At 28.2% G+C, this 18005-nt stretch overlaps 1 protein-coding gene across 2 annotated transcripts in view; it reads right to left on the bottom strand.

Annotated features, from left to right (window-relative positions):
- Positions 1 to 18005, bottom strand: part of LOC107452295 (uncharacterized) — a 47159-nt gene that overhangs the window by 14719 nt on the left and 14435 nt on the right. Inside the window, exon 1 of one of the 2 annotated variants that reach the window (XM_087167962.1) lies at positions 2488 to 7109. The exons of the other annotated variant lie outside the window; for it this stretch is intronic. The gene's annotated coding sequence lies outside the window, so the exon portion shown is untranslated. Of the gene's footprint in view, positions 1 to 2487; positions 7110 to 18005 lie in introns of those variants that run through there. 2 annotated transcript variants of the gene reach the window in all.

Below are 18005 nucleotides of genomic sequence, written 5' to 3'. Positions count from 1 at the left end.
GGGACTAATAAAAAAGATGTAGTTTTTTTTTTTCAGTTTTGGAGCAGATATTTGGAGAGAAGGAAAATTTTGCAGGAATCGGTGGTAGAAAAATGTACTCGATTTGGGTGAGTTAAGAAAATTGAAGAGAAGGAAAATTGTGCAGAAATCGGTGGTAGATAAATCTGCCCGATATCGGTAAGCTAAAAGATTTGAAGAGAGCGAAAATTTTGCAGCAATTGGTGGTAGAAAAACCTACCCGATTTCAGTAAGTGAAAAGATTTGAAGAGAACGAAAATTTTACAGGAATCGGTGGTAGAAAAATCTACCCGATTTCAGTAAGTTAAAAATTAGGTACATATCAAATAGGAGAAAATACATTTTTGATGTAGAAAAAAATATTTATAACTATTTATATAATACAAAAATATTTATAATCTATAGAAAAGTTCTGCTGAAATGAATATTAAAATAATTATTTGAATTATAACTTATCACACACTTACTATGCTATTGAATGCTTTTGAGGAATGCTACTGAATTTCATACACACATTTTTTTAGATAAGTTGAAATGTTTAATAAAAAGTTATGCAAATGAATTTAATGTATCAGTTAAGCTCCTAGTTCATGAACATTCCGAAAAAAATATTCTTGTGATGAGAGGAATACATATTTGGAAATGTGTGTTTGAAATATTAATGTTTTACTAACATAATATAAACGTTTTGCGAAAATGTATTCTTTAAAATGAATTTTTCAAATAATTTGTCATAATACAAAGTGTGATTTTAATAGAAATAACATACACTCTTATTATTCATAAAAAATAGAAATACATAATTTATTATTAAAATATACTTAATAATAATTTTTTATCGAGGAGTTGGTAAAACTTTTTTATCGAATATAAGTCGATGTTGGATGGATGTCTAGCTCTCAGAAAAGTTCGGTATAACACATTCAAATTACTGATTCCCCAGTTCTAGTTTTATTTTTAACATTTTATTATTAACATAGCGATACAATGCAAGCAAAAGATTACAAGAAAAAATATGCTTTTAAAATTAGCGTCAGGTACAAATAAGAAGGGTAAGACTTTGGATTTTGGAATCAAAAAATTTTGTTTTTATTTTGTTATATAATACACTAATCCTAATTTCATTAGAATGATTTAAGTACACTTTTCGTTTCATTAGCTATTGATAATATAAACCATTATAAATTTTATATTCAGTCTTAATTTCCCCTAATAATAAAATAAACTAAAAAAATCGTTAAATACAATTTTTTTCCGAAACCATAAAAAAAATGATCTTAGAACTCCCAATAGTTAGTTACTTAAAAAAGTATAGTGATGCGTGATACGACTCATAACACAATAATAATAATTAAAATAAGTCAAAACAAGAACAGTATTTTAAATAAACTTTAGCTGATTTTAAATGAAAATTTATAAACATTACATTCATAACTGAAAATGCATAAAATAATCTACGCATTTTCAGTTTTGAAACTTTATAGTAAACTTGAAAATGTAATAATTAATAAATTACCGTTAGGTGTTTTTAAAAAAAATTAAGTCCATAAATTTCTTGACTGAACAAATGTTTCATCGATATGATTGTTGAACTAACATTTCTTTTCAAGGACTAAAAGCCCTAAATGTGTTTTTACGATGTGTTATATGATTCTTTTAGTTATTTAAACAAAATATAAATTGCTGCGTTTTTAATAGCAATCAAGGTTATATGTATTATTTTTGTATCTTGTCTACAAATATATAATAATAATCTTGAAATTGTTATCATCAGAACAGTTTTCAGAACTTATTGAAACAAATATTTGAAATGTTGAACTATAGGTACGTGTATATGAATTCATAATATGCAACCTGAGAGAATTTCCTATTATTATTTCCAATAGTTTTTGAAAAAATGTATTTAAAACTTAGAATTTTTTTAAAACTTTCTTCGTGCTTAAAGCAATAGTTTCAACGTTTCTATTTATAGAACAGTTTTATAAAATCTGGAACAAATTGGAGAATTCCTGGTCTAATTAATAGTAAAGAAACGAAAACCGATAAAATTTAGTAAAACATCTTTTTTCCATAGCACATGAAAATTCATACCAGGAAACAAAAATGTCATTAAAAAATATATTTGAACAAACATTTATCAAATTAATATGATGGCTAGAAAAAAAAAATTTCAATTTAACTGATTAACCAAAGTAAAATTTAAAAAAAAAAATAATTGTTTGGAAATTTCTTGTTTGCTAAAAATAAATAATGTTTACATTTTTAATTTCGCCAAATAAGACGATTTCGAGAAGCATAGGCAAAGGCAGTGAGAGAGCGTTGTGGTTTGTGAATGATGAGTTGCCGATGCGAAAAATCAGAATGGATCATTATCTGAAGCAAAGGTAGGAATTAGAAGTCATTCAAACATGCGGGTTTCTGCACCTTTGACCTTGAATTTAGCAAATTTTCGTTTTCCCCAATACTCACTTTAAACATTACTTTTCTTTTCTTCGTTTTTTTCTTCTTTCTTCTATGCATTCATGTTCAAATTTTTGGTTTACAGTAATGTTGCTTGAACAAAATGCTCCGGGGCGTGTGACTGCTGGGATGAAAAGCGAAAATAAAAAAATAAAAATCAGAGGTTGGAAAAAAATGAAGACTAAAAATTGTAACTCTAGCATTGCTCAATGGAACTAATAATATAGGTTATCATTTGATCAATAGTATTCGCAGCATGGGTACCTTAACTAACAAAGAAGATACAGAAATCTTCGGTTGCCATCAACATAAAATTAATAAATTTATAATGGTTATAATTTTATCTGTAAATTTATTTATTTTCTGCTTGTTGGTAGTTTTTACGAATTATGAACTAAAATATTTAAGGACGATCCACTCTGACTATTCAGGATGCTTTTCTAAAAGTTTCTCCTGGCACAACAGCAAAACCTAAATATTCTAGCAAAACCTAAAGGAAACTGTTAGTTGAAGCAGTAGAAATATATAGTTGACATTCTACGGTTATACCTCATGCAAATATATAGAGTTTCCACTCTATTGTTAAATCATATTAAAGAAAAAAAAAACAAAAAATGAAAAGTTTTTTTTTTTTTTTTTAAAGGCGTGGCAAAATGACAACCACTGTCTCAAACGGTCTTAGCACCACACTAAAGCAAAAAACTTTGTTTAGATTGATTGAACTCTGTTTAGATTGATTGATATCGTTTCACTTTATAATTTTTAATTGAATTTATGAAGTTAGTTTTAATTGCTTGGTTATTTGTTTTATTTTTGTCCTATAATGCTTAGATTTTCAATTCTTCAAGTTAATGACTTCTGTCGTGTAATAATGAAGACTAAAGTACCTACATTTTGCAAAATAAAGTCCGATTGATTTTGACTATTCTAATTTCTCACCATTTTTTATTGCGTTCTTAATTTAAGTCAATGATTAATAAAAATGTATATTTGTATAGATGACTGGCACCATTACTTCCTTTAACCTCAAGAAAATATTCCGAAAATGCTAGTAATGCAATTTTTTGTTTGGTTTTCTGTTTTTATACTAGAATTTAATATACGAGAGAAATAAATAAGCAGAAGTAAATAAAAATATGGCGGAAATACTTTTCATGTATAATAAAACTAAAGTCTAACATAAAAAATTTGAAACTGGTAAGAAAATTGTATGTTTTTACAAAAGTACATAGTATGAAAAAAATTTCGAAATTCATTAATTCAACCTTCCCTATCTTTATTCAATAATTTTATTTTAATGTAGCAGAAAAAACTTATTTTTAGAACTAATCACTTTTAGAGAAGTTATAGTAAAAATCTGATCATTGTTCTTGATATAATCGCATAGAAATAAGCAAAAAATGACAAAGAGTCTCTAGAAAGGCTTGTAAGTAGTTTTTTCCACTAATCTTTTAAAATTAAATGTCGGAGTCACAATAAAGACAAAAATGGCAGCAACAATTACATTCACAGGGATGATCTTTTTAAATGTTTCCGAAGGCTTCTCAATATGATATTGAAAAAAAATTGTTTCCGCATACTTGTCCATCCTAATTCTCCGAATAAGGTTTTAAATGTAAATATTCCCGTTGTTCGAATTACCGAACAATATTTAAAGAAATATATTTTAATTTTATCTTATTTGAAGAAAGCTTTTGTACACCTTTTCCTTTTGTTTGTAAAATAGTAAATGTACATGCTTACATTTTCTTTAAGATTAATGTCGAAAATTTGAAATTTAACGTAACTTTTATAGTCACTACAGACTTAATAAGATTAATTTTATTCAAAAATATTATCGCAGTACACAATTACTAATCATAACACAGTTTTTGAGTGAATAATTTTATAAACTGAGCATTTTTGTAATCTTTTAATGCTGATTAAAGTACTTTATTCTATTTTGACGTAATATTGATAATGTTTGCGCAAAAAAGAGATTTTTTTTTTTTACTAAGAAATATCGAAAACTTTTTAATAGAATGTGAGGGATTTTGGATTGAAGTGTATTTCGGGTTCAGTCACTTTAAGGTTTCTTTAATAATTCACAGTTTAATAATAGTTAGTGCAAAATTTTAAATTTAATTTTATAGCTCAAATGTAAATAGATAGATAGTTTGTAAATCTGTATTATAGTCCGTGGTATAGAAATACATATTTAAAATAAATCTTTTCTTATACTTCGAATGAATATTTTTCTTAATGTTCAGTGTAAATGTTTTTATTTAATCGAAAATACAATAAGAATTATCATGTACTTATTTCAATCATTCTTCGAATTAAAAGAATTTAAGATACTTAAATTCCTGGAGCAAAAAAAATTCTTTAATTAGGTTGTTCCATTACATTCTTCCGAACGAAATTATGATTGAAGATTGAAGAGGTTGTCGTTAGTGTCGAGAATTCCCTCCCTCTATCCCCCCCCCCCTCAGAAAAAGGAGACAGAGGATGGACTGGTTATGATTTCTTCGTCCGACCTGCATTCCTGGATGAACCATTCATTTGCAAGATAATGGATAAAATAAATGAATCTATCTTTGTAATTCTCTTTAATTACAAGCTTCTGAAGCCATTTCGTTTTCTGCTGAGGTAAAATAACAACCTCAACAATCAGAAAGTTATTTAATTTTGTTTTAAAAATAATGTGTATAAAATGCACTGTCAAATTATTTTCACCGGAACTTTTTACCGTCAAATACATTTTTACTGGAACATGTTACGGAACAAAAAATCTGATATACTTTAAATTTTACAACAATAATTTACGGAAAATCACCGAGACACTTTATTTAAATAAATATTCCTGTAAAAATTACGGTTTAATATTTTAAGTTAAAAATGCATTTTACGGTTTCATGGACTTTACGGATGATACTCCCAAAGTGCCAGTACTTTTTACCATAATTCGATGTGAGTTACAGTATGTACAGTATGGATGGTATATACAGTATGTACAGTATGTTACAGTATGGATTAGGCAGGAAATATTTTAAGATTAAATATAGATGTGTCTCTCTTTGTATTTTAATTAATGATATTCCTTTTCCCACAATAAGTTACAACAGAGTTTAAAAATAGTTAAAATTTATCTAATTCAGTAAAAGTTATCTGTGGCAGTCTGTCTTTGTTCACAGTACTACAGTACACATTAGACATGAACTCTCCTGAGGGAGTAAGATATACAAATGTAAAATAAAGAATTAAATTTGTTGTTTTGCCGCGAAAGAAGAAAATTAATGGATATAAATATTTTTCTACTTCAGCTTTAAAATACTACGTAGTGTATATAAAATAGTGTTGATAAAGAATTGTTAAACAGAAACAAACCAACAAATAGTCACGTGTCTTGCCGAAGCAGACTTAATTGCGGTTAAACGGAGTCTATTTTTGGATCAAGTGATTTAACCAATCCGATTTTGTTTTGTTTTGTTTGGGCCCGATTCTGCTTTGTTTTCTCATGAACATGAGTTCTATAACTTCTCATCTCTCGTCATCATTCAACCCAGACCCTCTAATCTCTTGTGTACACTTTTAATATGTAAGTGTGCCCCTTTTCCCATTTAAAGTTGTTCTACATTCTACAATCTAGGTCCTTTCCATATTTGAACACTCATTAATGAAAATAAAAAATTACAATTTTACAGCTTTAAATCTTTCTGGCAAAAGTTTGATGAATCAATTTTACAGCTTTAAATCTTCTGAAAGTTTGATGGTAGGAAAAAAAGACTTTGTTCTTCTTCAAACAGAATTTCTCCAAAAGTAATGAAATTACAAAATATCAGTTTTACCAATTCAAAATGGTGATGATCCCCTTTATTAAGTTTAGTCTTTTAAGTAATGCTATAAGTTCTCAGCATTTCTATATAATGTGTTGATCATATTTTCATGAAATGATAGAGATTAAAACCATCAAAATAAAATATATTATATTTTTACTAGAAGTTTAGCTCGAAGTAATTTCGTTTATCCTGACAACTAGACTGATCCTTTTCACTCTTTAAAGGTTAAAAAAATGGTTTTGCTCTTTATAAAACAGTTCTTTGTTGATTTGGATTATATTCGACACTTCAATGCAGTTCTTCTATAACTAAAGAAGTGTTTAGCAGAAATTTCTAGATTTGTATGATAAGAAAACTGTCACCTGTCAATCAGAAAAAAACTACCAGAAAAAAAGCCTTTTTTTTAAATTTCAGCTCAATTTAACGAAAAGAAATATACGAATATATTGCCTTAGCTATATGGTAGCATGTAAGTTCTGCATTTAATTTTTAATATGTCTGAAAGTAAGCACTTAACTAATGCTAAGTTATTAAAATAAATGCATCAGTCGTCAAAATAAAAATTCTGGCATTCTGCACTTGCACATGTCGCTGACATTTCGCAATGCGCCAGGATAATTAGGAAAGTATGTACCATTAGGCCAATTTGGAAATGAGAAAAAAATTTCTCAAGCAGATTAAATTTGTTTAGACTTATGACAATACCTTTTTAATAAGGCTATTTACAATAAACCTTTACTACTCTGGGCTTATTTCTTACTGTTTAAAATAAATCAGGTTAATGGTGATATATCAAGAATGATATATTAACGGTGCTATTGGCTCACCGCAGCAAGTCCAATATGGGCTAGTTTGATAAGAAGTTTGATAAGAAAAGACTGGAAACTTTTCCAATCAACCTGTCTCCATAGCAAAGTGCAGGCAGCTGTTTTTACAAGGATTCTGATTTTCCATTAGCCTGCTACATATACATCTATAAAAATGCCAAAAATCTATACCATTAACTTTTTTTTATAGTAAACCTAACAAGCATAAATGGAACTCAGATAGAACCAAAAGTAACATACTTCAGTTGTTTATACGAACTCACAATAAAAAAAAGCACTTTTTTCCTGGTGCCAACATAATCTATGATATAAGGTTGATAAAGCAATGAACTTCGAAAGGAATATATCATAAATACCTCTCACGCTAAAGGTCTTAGAAGGGTTTTTGATGAAGAATGCTCTATAGAAACCAGTTCGTCCCGTTTTTTATATTGATAATTCCGAACATAAACAATACCCATACATTCTTAGTGTCCATTAATCAAAATGGTATTAATTTCTAAGATTGGAGTGGGAAGTGTTTGTTACTTGACGGAAGTTTTTGCCTTGAGGTTGAGGATGTTCCTTGATCAGTCCGGCCTTACGAATAGTTTGGTCGACCTTCCTACCTTATTTAATTTGAATTTTTAATCTTGCGTTCTGGGTCAAATTTTGAAGCATCTTTCACACTGATCACTATTTATTTACTCAGCAATCAAATCAGCTTCAGTTTTGCAAAATGGAATCACGAAGCATTTCAAGGTTACCACATTTTCTTGATTCACAATTAGGTCCTCGTGTTAATTGAACATTGGTATATTATGATAATTTGTAAGTAATTAACAAATGCCATTACGTTTGAGGTATTATTATTTGTAAATAAAAATTTAGTAAATAAAGAAATCTGCTCTTTTCTTTAATTGCTACAGAAATGCTATAATTTTTGAAACATTCTGAAATGATATCAATATTTTTTTTCGTTCAAACGGTTTTTCACACCGATTAATTTTATTGAGTTTTATTTAGCTAATTTATAATTTAATGTTTTCCAAGTTAAGAGACTTGAGCATTTTCTTAAAACCAGATTCATTAGAAATCGGCTTATTGAAGGAAAAAAAATTGGAAATATTTCAAATCGCAATTTTTGATTTTTATAGAATAAAAGGCATTGCTTACTAATTCTTAGAAAAGTGTTGAGATTAATTATGATTATATTTCATATCATAAAGAAACAAAACGCGTTTCTCCCTTCCTTCCAAAACTATATTTTTCATTTTTGTAGCTGGATTAAAAAATTATACTCGAATTCTCTTGAATTTTTCAAGAAACATTAAATTTTTAATTTTTGCTACTACGAAAAAAAATAATTATATAGTGAGAAAAATACTAAGCTTAATTTCTAAGTTATATTCATGACATTATAATGCATCATATTTTAATCAAAAAAAAAAAAAAAAAGAAAAAAAAACTTTACGTTTTCTTAAAGAAAATAAACACTAAAATGTGGTATAAAATTACTTGATTAAACACTAATATTTTTCATTTATTTTATATTCTACATGGCAACAAATTCTGATGAAATTACGGAAAAGTATCGGCACTCAGGGTGCCGGTACTTTTTACCGTAAAATCCATTTTTACCAAAGCATGTTACGGAACAAAGAATCTGATAAACGGTAATTTTTACAGTAATGATTACCGTAAAATCACTGTATCACGCTAATTTAATAAATATTACTGTAAAAATTACGGTATAATATTATACGGTAAAAATGGATTTTACGGTGTTGCAGCCAAAGTGTCGGTGCTTTATACCGTAATTTGATCCTGAATGTTTTACAGTGTATTATAAAGCTTATCAAGTTTTAGAAAAGAATGCAAATAATTCTACAGTGTGAGTTAACTAGTTTCATAGAGCAATATTAAATTGCTTGCATCCATTGTTATATTTAGCCTTATTTCTTATGTTTATTGCGAAAGTAAAAATGAATTGCTTATGTAAATTTTGTCCAGACTTGAGTTCAAAAAAAGAATAATGTGTTTAGAAGTTAAAAACAATTCATTATTTCATGATAAGTTGTTTAAAATACATTTAATCAACTCTGCAAACAAACATTTAGTCATTTTTCCCAGAAGTTCCAGTTTTAAAATAGAAAAATTGGCAACAGTCCCACAAAGACTTTAACTACTACGTCGCCATGCCAACGTGACGTAACATCTTGTTCGTATCCATTCGAGAGACTGCTCGTTTTCGGAACCTAAAGGGTTGTTTTCGATGCTGTAAATATTCTTCAGGGAGTAGAGTTTATCTTAAGCTTTAATTACATTTTATTTTTTTGCTTTAAATCAGTCTAGACCAGAAAGCATAGTTTCCCGGGTGGCTAAAATAGTTTTATATAATTTAAATAAATTAATTATATGTGTATTGTGCAACAATCATTGTTTAATTCCCACACGGCGACGCTTTTCAGTAGCATTAATGTTGGAATCCACTTTTTCTTATTAAAATATTATAATCACTGTTATTTTTCTATTATATGATGACAAAACTGTAATAGTAAATCAATATTTGATTCAAAAAAATCTCATTGATACATAATTATCCATTTAAAGTTTATATAAATTTGCTCTATCGGCAATGTATAGACAGAGATGTTAAATTATTCTTCGCGGAACGAAATGGGGTCGATCATGGTCATCACATCAATTTTCCATTCATATTTTTTTTATTTTATTTATTTAGTAGTTTAAATTGGTAACTGAATTTTTCATTATTCAGAAATCTATTTCAGAAATATCCTAACGGATATTAAATAAATAAGCCGACAGATAATAAAATAAATTTTTTTCACAGCAATTGCAAAACGTGCGTTCATAATGGATTTCGCATAAAAGCAAATGCTTAAAATTTGAGAAAAAAAAATTAAACTGAATTAATGAAATTTAAATTGTCTAAATCAAAATTTTAAAATATTTTTGGGCTCTAATTATATTGCTCGAAATAATTAAAATTGAGTTTATTAACCGTTATTAGGAAGGATAACTATTGAAAAATATTTTTTAAAGATCAATTTATCAAGAATTGAAGAACCAGTTTGAGCAAATTATATTTTGAGTAAAATGTTACAGTTAGAAATAAGATGAAGTTTTGTAATTGATTTAAAAGCTTTATTAACTAAAAAAATTCAAAATTTTGTTGTACTATAAAGATACGTTTCCACATCTGCTTATTTATAACGGTATTATTATTAATAATAAGTCAATATTACTTGATAATATTTAAGTTTTAATAATTTAGAATAATGAGCTACAGGTTTTTTAACTAATTATTTTATGTTATGTTATTAATTATTATGTTATGTTATTGTTATTATATGTTACTAATTATTTTCATTTTATGAGAGTAATTCGAAATTCAATTTAAGAAAAATATAAATACTTCCTTCATTAATTTTAAGCTGAAACTTCGCATGATAATTTCTTTAAATCATTTAAACAGTCAATAGTATATCATATTGGGATTTTTTTAAAACAAAACAACATATTCCGTGGCCAAGTGCTAGAAATTTAAAATTCATGTTAATTTTGCTTCTATAACTGTAGTTTATAGAACGAATAATAATCTTAAATACCTTATTTTTTATTTTGCGTAATTATTTCAAATTAATTTCGTTAACTATTCTTTTAAATAGAAGTTGTTTAGAATTAAAGTTTATAAACAGGTAGGTATAAGAAATTAAACCGAAACAAATTCCAATTAGAGAAAATGGAAAAAAAATAGATGAAATTTTACTTTGAAAAACACGTCGTATAACAATCTACTCACTACCTCATTAGGGATTTTTAATCTTGATAAAAAAATGACAATTGTAATAATTGATCAAAAAATAGTAAATATAGTTAATGAATATGAGTATTATCGGTAATCATTTCGGATTTGAATGAAAGATAAAAATATTATTTTTTGAACAACTGTTGAAAAAATAAATGAAAAATATCCTATAGTAAACAAGCAATCGAAATAACGTTATCTCCATCAATTTATTTAATATTTATTTTATTTTTGTGATAAAATATCTGCTTGCGTTTAAAAGAAAAGCGTCACGGAGTTTGTAAACATCTAGATGCTTGAAATTAAAAATGTATTCATCTCATCATATTTTCCTTTCATATTAAGTTTTAAAAATGAGTACACTGTAAACAAATTCGGCTCAAATTGTGGTAAAAAGTAACGGCACTGACCGTAAACTTCATTTTCACCGAAATATGAAGGACAAAAAAATTAACTCACCGTGTTTTTACAGAAACAATTACCGTAAAATCACAGTATCACTCTAATTAAATAAATAACACAAAAAAAATTACGATACAATATTTTACGTTAAAAATACATAGATATTCAGATGATGCACCCAAAGTGCTGGTACATTATACCGTAATTTGATACGCAATTTTTTACGGTGTACTTTAAAATTAAAAATTGCATAAAATAAATACAATTTTAAAAATAAAACGCAAAAAATATTGCTTTTCTTATATTTATAGCAGTTTAAATAAAATGAATGGAGGATTTTTATTGCACATATGTATAACATTTTTTTAATGTCACAATCAATTAAAAATTTGGAATCAATAAACCAGTTTATATCAGCAACAGTGATATATATGTTAGCACATTCTTTTTATTGCTTTTTTTTCCTCAGATTTATGCGAGTAGAATTGCATATCACCAAATCAATTCCATTTAATGAATATTTTATGTATCTGTTTCCAAAAAACGGCTAACACCCTGTACCGTCCTCATTATTTGCCTATTTTTATAAGATTATTCTTCCATACTTATGGAGATTATGTGCCCATATAACGAAATACCACAAAATTATATCTTTTTCCTGATTTCCCTTAAAATAACTGAAGTGATAAAAGCACGTTTCTTGCTTTTATCATTGGCATTTCAAAATAACCAAGATAGCCAAGTCATAATCAATCGTTTATTCTAGCTCATTAATAACTTCTTAAAGCAACTGTCGCAATGGTAAAAGATTCTCTAATCTCCTGAACTTACCCTGCCTAATACATTTTCCCTCAACTCGTCAGGCTGAGGACGAGATAAGGTCTTGACAGGATTTTTGCTGGAGACAAACTCCCACCCCCCTTTGTCGTCAATTCCCCCCTCTCAGAGGGACTTAATAAACAGCAGGCACTTGCTTTCAGTTGATGGTTATCATATTAGCATTTTTTGCAGGACGAAACAGTAGATAGTTATGATGATTTTTTGTACAGTTCTAGAATACTGGGTGGGTGCAAAAAGATACCAGGAAGTTTTCTTAAGACCTGTTAGATAAGACGGGAAAAAACGGTATTTTATTACAAGGGTGTAAAGTTGATAGTGAAATTTTCTCTCTTCGTCTGGATTCTGAATACAGCTGGCTGTTTTCTTCCAAGATTTAAGCTTGGAAGCTGTGGATACTGTTGTTTGTTTGCGTTAGGAAGAGGATTAATCTGTTTGCGATATTTTTAGTGCGCCTAATCTCTTCTATATAAGGAAAAATCTTCTTCAAAGATTTAAAGAAGCCGCCAAAAAGTAGGATTAATTCAAGCCGCCAATTTGGTTTTACGAAGGAAAAAAAATAGCTATAGTTTACGTGTTATTTCTTTGAAGTTTTGATTAAAACCTGAAAGTTAAATATATGACTTTAATTTGTAAATTTTTTTAGACTGCATGAAGTACCATGGCTTTATTTCTTAGTTTTTAAGTATAGAAAAAAATATAATACACAAAATAAAATAATAATAATATTAATAAATTAAAATAAAATAAATAGCACAAAAGCACAGCATAAAGTAAAATAACCATCAAAAAAAGAATTTAAAGGAACATAAGAACGAAACGTAACAAAATAAAACGAGAGAAGTTAAAGAAACCTTAAATATGCAAATGAATTAGCGTTCGAGGTATTTCATATCACAAAATCTGACGAATCTGACATAAAAATGTATTTTCTCGCTATTATCTATCTTTTTTAATTTTATATTTAGATTTTTGATTACCCAAATGGTTGTTAGGAAAATAATCAAACATGAGTCTCTTAATGAGTATCTTACTACGGATAAGAACTAGGAAAAGCACACTGAGTAAAAAAAAAACTACTGGAATTTTCAGTGTTTCTGACTCTACGGAAACACCAAGGAGCACATCAATTTGTACCGAAAGCGCTTTGGTAATGACTCTTGGTGAAATGAAAAATAAAATATGGTTTAATTACCATGTTGTTGGGTCGTAAAATTGTGAAATTTGATTATGATATATCATGATACCTAAGAGAACGGTACCAAACTGAGCCTAACGAACGATACCTAAGAGAACGGATACCTAAGAGAATTATATCGTGATATAATTGGAGAATGGCATAAATTTAAATTTATTTTTCAGTTTTGTATTTTTACTAAATGTGTGGTAATAAGAACTATAATTTTGAAAACCAGAATTTCCGGTAAACCGTTACCATATAAACTTAAAAATTACCAAATGAATGGTTTTGAATACCGTATATTTTGGTTTTATTACCGGAATTATTATTATAATTAAAAAAAAAAAAAAAAACAGGAACGTCATTACAATACATGTACGGTAATTTTACAAGAATTTTTTTTTTCTCCTCGCATTCATCATATTAATTGCTAATTAACAAATAATAAGGTTGCGCAATAATGAATGTGTTTTTGCTGCCGAAATTTACATGCAGCGAGTAAATTAACGCCAACATCGTGATTAAAAACAAGCCCACTCATATCACACATACAATCACAACCTAATTGAAACATGTTCCGGACGACCTTGAAATGAAAATTCATCAACGTAAAAGTGACCAACGAGCAAAAACAAACGTTCTTTTTAAGAAGCGTAACCTGCTACCAGGGGCAGATGCGTTCTACTTACTAAAAAGGAACAAGTTTCTGAAGAGGACAGTTCTTGCGCAAACCGCCGAAGGATTAAAAACTATTATCTGAAAGAAAAGATGATGGAGGAGATGAAAAGGAAAAAAAAAAAAAAATGCTTTAGAGTGCTGTTGAACCCGAATGTTTTAGTGAAGTTGACCATTGCCTTTTGGCAAAATTTCGGTGCTAAAATAATAAGGCTTCGCCAAATGAAAAGAGAATGAATTCATTTATCTTAGTGTGATGTTGGGCAATGATAATAGGCAAATCATTGCCAATCTTTACCGAGGAAAATCAATTTAAAAGAAAAGAAAAATGCATCGACTCGAATATATTTAAAAAACATTAACATTTAATTATATTTGAAAAACATAAATGATTTTACTTGTTTTAGATTTCTATCGTTTTAGATTAACTTTCAACATTTTATTTCTTCTTCATGAGTTCATGATTTGAAATCATTATTTCTTCACCGTAAAATATTCCGTATCAAATTACGACTACCGGTACATCCGTAATATCCATTTAAATTTGACCTTCGTATATCAATTTTATTAAAAATGCGTAAACATAACTGACTTTACTTGGAAAACATAAATATAATTATATTTGAAACAAGTTAACATTTAATTACATTTGAAAAATATAAATAATTTTACTTGTATTTGATTTCCATCGTTTTCAACTGACTTTTAACATTTTATTTCTTCTTCATGAGTTCATGATTCGAAATCATTATTTCTACACTGTAAAAAATTCCGAATCAAATTACCATATGAAGTACCGGTACTTTGGGTGCACTATCCGTATATTCCATTGTTACCGTAAAATATTATACCATAATTTTTTTCAGTGATATTTTTTTAATTAGAGTAAGTCAGTGATTTTACAGTAATTATTACTGTAAAAATTACGGTAAATCAGAATTTTTGTTTCGAAACATGTTCCGGTAAAATAGACCGGTACCCTGAGCAGGGCCGGCTTATGCATGTCGCGGCCCCTAGGCAATGCTCGTCTCGGGCCCCCCCCCTACCGTCTTCTAACTTCCTAATTTTTTCGCTAACACAACACTTTATTCATAATTACGCTGTTTTTTACTACATAGGTACATTTACTTACTACATTGCTTACTACATTTTACTTTTGAAACTCAAACTGTAAAACTCTCTTTTCATTCACAGCCGTAAAACTCGCAAACAAATTGCAAGAAGTGAAAATTCAACGATTACATTAAAAATGTTTCAAAAATGTTGTCTATGACACAATACAACGTATGTATTTAGCGGATCGGGGAAAGAACCAGTACTGCCAACCTTATTTTTACATACTCTTTGGTTGCTTGGCCATAGAATATACATACTTATGGTAGGTACCAGAACAGTAAGTGTGCATTCACAACGTAGAATTTTGCGCGTTTTTCAAGCGTGTTTTGTTAAAAAAGCTGCTCTTGCTGTATAGTCATCTGATTAGTCGGCGTTAAAATTACCGCGATAAAATTGCTTGCGATTATATTACTGTGTTATATATGAACTAACTACCATAATATTAATATCTAATTTGGAATGCGTTCAGAAATGTACTAAAATAGCGTCGATGTAATGTACAGAGCAAGACAATCGTCATTGAAATTTCGAAATAAATTTTTACAGTTTTTAAGAAACATTGTCAATTTTTTTCTCTGTAGCAAAGGGCCCCTGAACGTGGCGGGGCCCCTAGGCAGTTGCCTACAGTGCCTAATGGATAAAACGGCCCTGACCCTGAGTGCCGGTTCTTTTTTCCGTAATTCAATCCCGGAATTTGTTATAGTGTAGAAACATTTTAGAACAAGTATAATCTAAAAGAAATACGAGTAAAATAATAATTTCAGTTTTAAGTTGGTTTTGTAGTTGGGTAAAATTGTCACAAAGCATGCCATGACTTATTAAAATTTGGTCTTCAAATTTGTTTGCGAATAAATTAAACTTTTAAGCTGATATTCGTATTATAATTATTTATTCATGATGAATTTAAACTAATATAGCCACAAATTGTTTTCCTTTATTACTCTATTTCATTAGTGTGTGATATCATTTCAAATAATGTGTGTTTTAAATATTAATTCACGTGAATTAGATGATAGTACACATTTTTTTAATAAGCTTATTTATTGACACTGTACAAGCGAACTCAAATTTGAACAGCAATAAATCATTGATTAGGTATTTGCATTAAAAGTGAAACAATTGAGCACAAAAAGTTGAAATAGTAAAAATGAGACGGAATGCTAATTTCGAAAATAGTGCCTCTTCTAACCTTTATTGACATACAGTTTATAAAGAATCATATTTAGTGTCTTCTATAAAAAGTAGAAATCAAAAAAATTTAGTCACTGGTCCGTTTATATGGCTCTATTAGATTTTTTTAAAAATCTAATAGAGACATATAAGTTAATACAATAAAGTGAATTTGAAAGAAAATTACAATGTGAAGAAAGTGTAATGTCATAATTGTAGCGAAATGTGCAATTTTGGGATAATGACACAGGAAAAAAAGTTTACCATCCATTAACATCGCTGGTTCGGGAGACCACTGATAATTATTTTATAGCGATTCAGCCAAATTTTAGTGGTCTAAGACCAACAAACTATCCTGAATTTTGAGCTCTAGTAAACATTACTAGAGCAACCACTGGTTACAGAATCTATGAACACAATAAATTCTTACGAATTACGAAAACTGTATGTATGCCTGTTAAATGTAAGTACAAATGAAAAAAAAATACAGTTCTTTTTGTGTATGGTTGAGAAAATGCCATGTATAAACAGCAGAAACTGAAGTGCAATATCTCTTAAGATTTGGAGTTGAACAGTCTTAAAATTTTTGTTAAACAACGCTTCATTAATACTTAACAAATTAAACGTTCACACACACATTAGAAGTAGTAGTTAATGTATAAACACTAGCAATAACAAAATGGTAAGCCATTCTCAAAATTCGTGAATTATTGTCACTTTCGAAAACGCCAATTTTGGCATACTCTTGATATCGCCAATAGTTGGTTTGCAATCAATTATAAGATGTCGTCAATTTGTTGTCTTCAATGCTGCACTACATCTAGAGAAAAGTTCGTCGTTTCAAAATGTATGAATATTTTTCGTTGTGTAATAAGGATAATAAAATTTAATATTTAATATCTATAGAACATTTTTATAACATTGAATTTCTATCTCCGCTTCTACTGTATTAAGCCTTGTTCGATAGTATCAAAATAATGTGCTGTGTGTAGGTTTGATTAACAGACTACATAATTTATTACAGACTACATAACTTTGATTACAGACAACATAAACTTATACATAATACCTTTCTACTTTTCTCGATTTTCAATATTAACTTTCAGTGATTTGATGTTCTCCAAGCTGCATATCCTTGAATTAAATTTTTTTTAAAAAAACGAATATATTTTAATCTTTCACAAAATAAGAATAAAAAAATGTAATAAGTAAATAAAAGATAAAATAAGATAAAATATAAAATAAGAATGGCGAATTTAGGATGCATACATGCATTGATTTTTAAATTAATTTATTCCTGTAAAATGTTTCGGGGGCGGTATTATCATTTGTCAGTATAAAAAAAAAAAAAAAAAAAAAAAAAAAAAAAAAAACAGTTTTTATTATTTTCTTTTGTTGCTAATAAAAATGCAAGACAGTTTTTTTAGTTAGATTTAACAACGTTTTTATTTTACATTTTTTTCTATACATTATTACATTGCATCATTTTTATTATATCGATTTCATTAAATTTTTACCAAATTTTTAATGCATTATTTAGGGTCTCACCAAAACAAAATACAGTTTGGCGGTATCGATATAATAGTAAGCTTAACAAAATTTTCTAAGCATATAATGCAAGACATTCCGGATCAAATTACTGTAAAAAAGTACCGGCACTGAGGGTTCCTATTACTTTTAACCGTAAAATC

This window comes from Parasteatoda tepidariorum, chromosome 7 (assembly GCF_982258835.1).
Source record: "Parasteatoda tepidariorum strain Cologne lab strain chromosome 7, Ptep-v5.0, whole genome shotgun sequence".
Lineage (NCBI taxonomy): Eukaryota > Metazoa > Arthropoda > Arachnida > Araneae > Theridiidae > Parasteatoda > Parasteatoda tepidariorum.
Note: the sequence above shows the minus strand (reverse complement) of the source record. Positions and strands in the feature narration are given on the sequence as shown.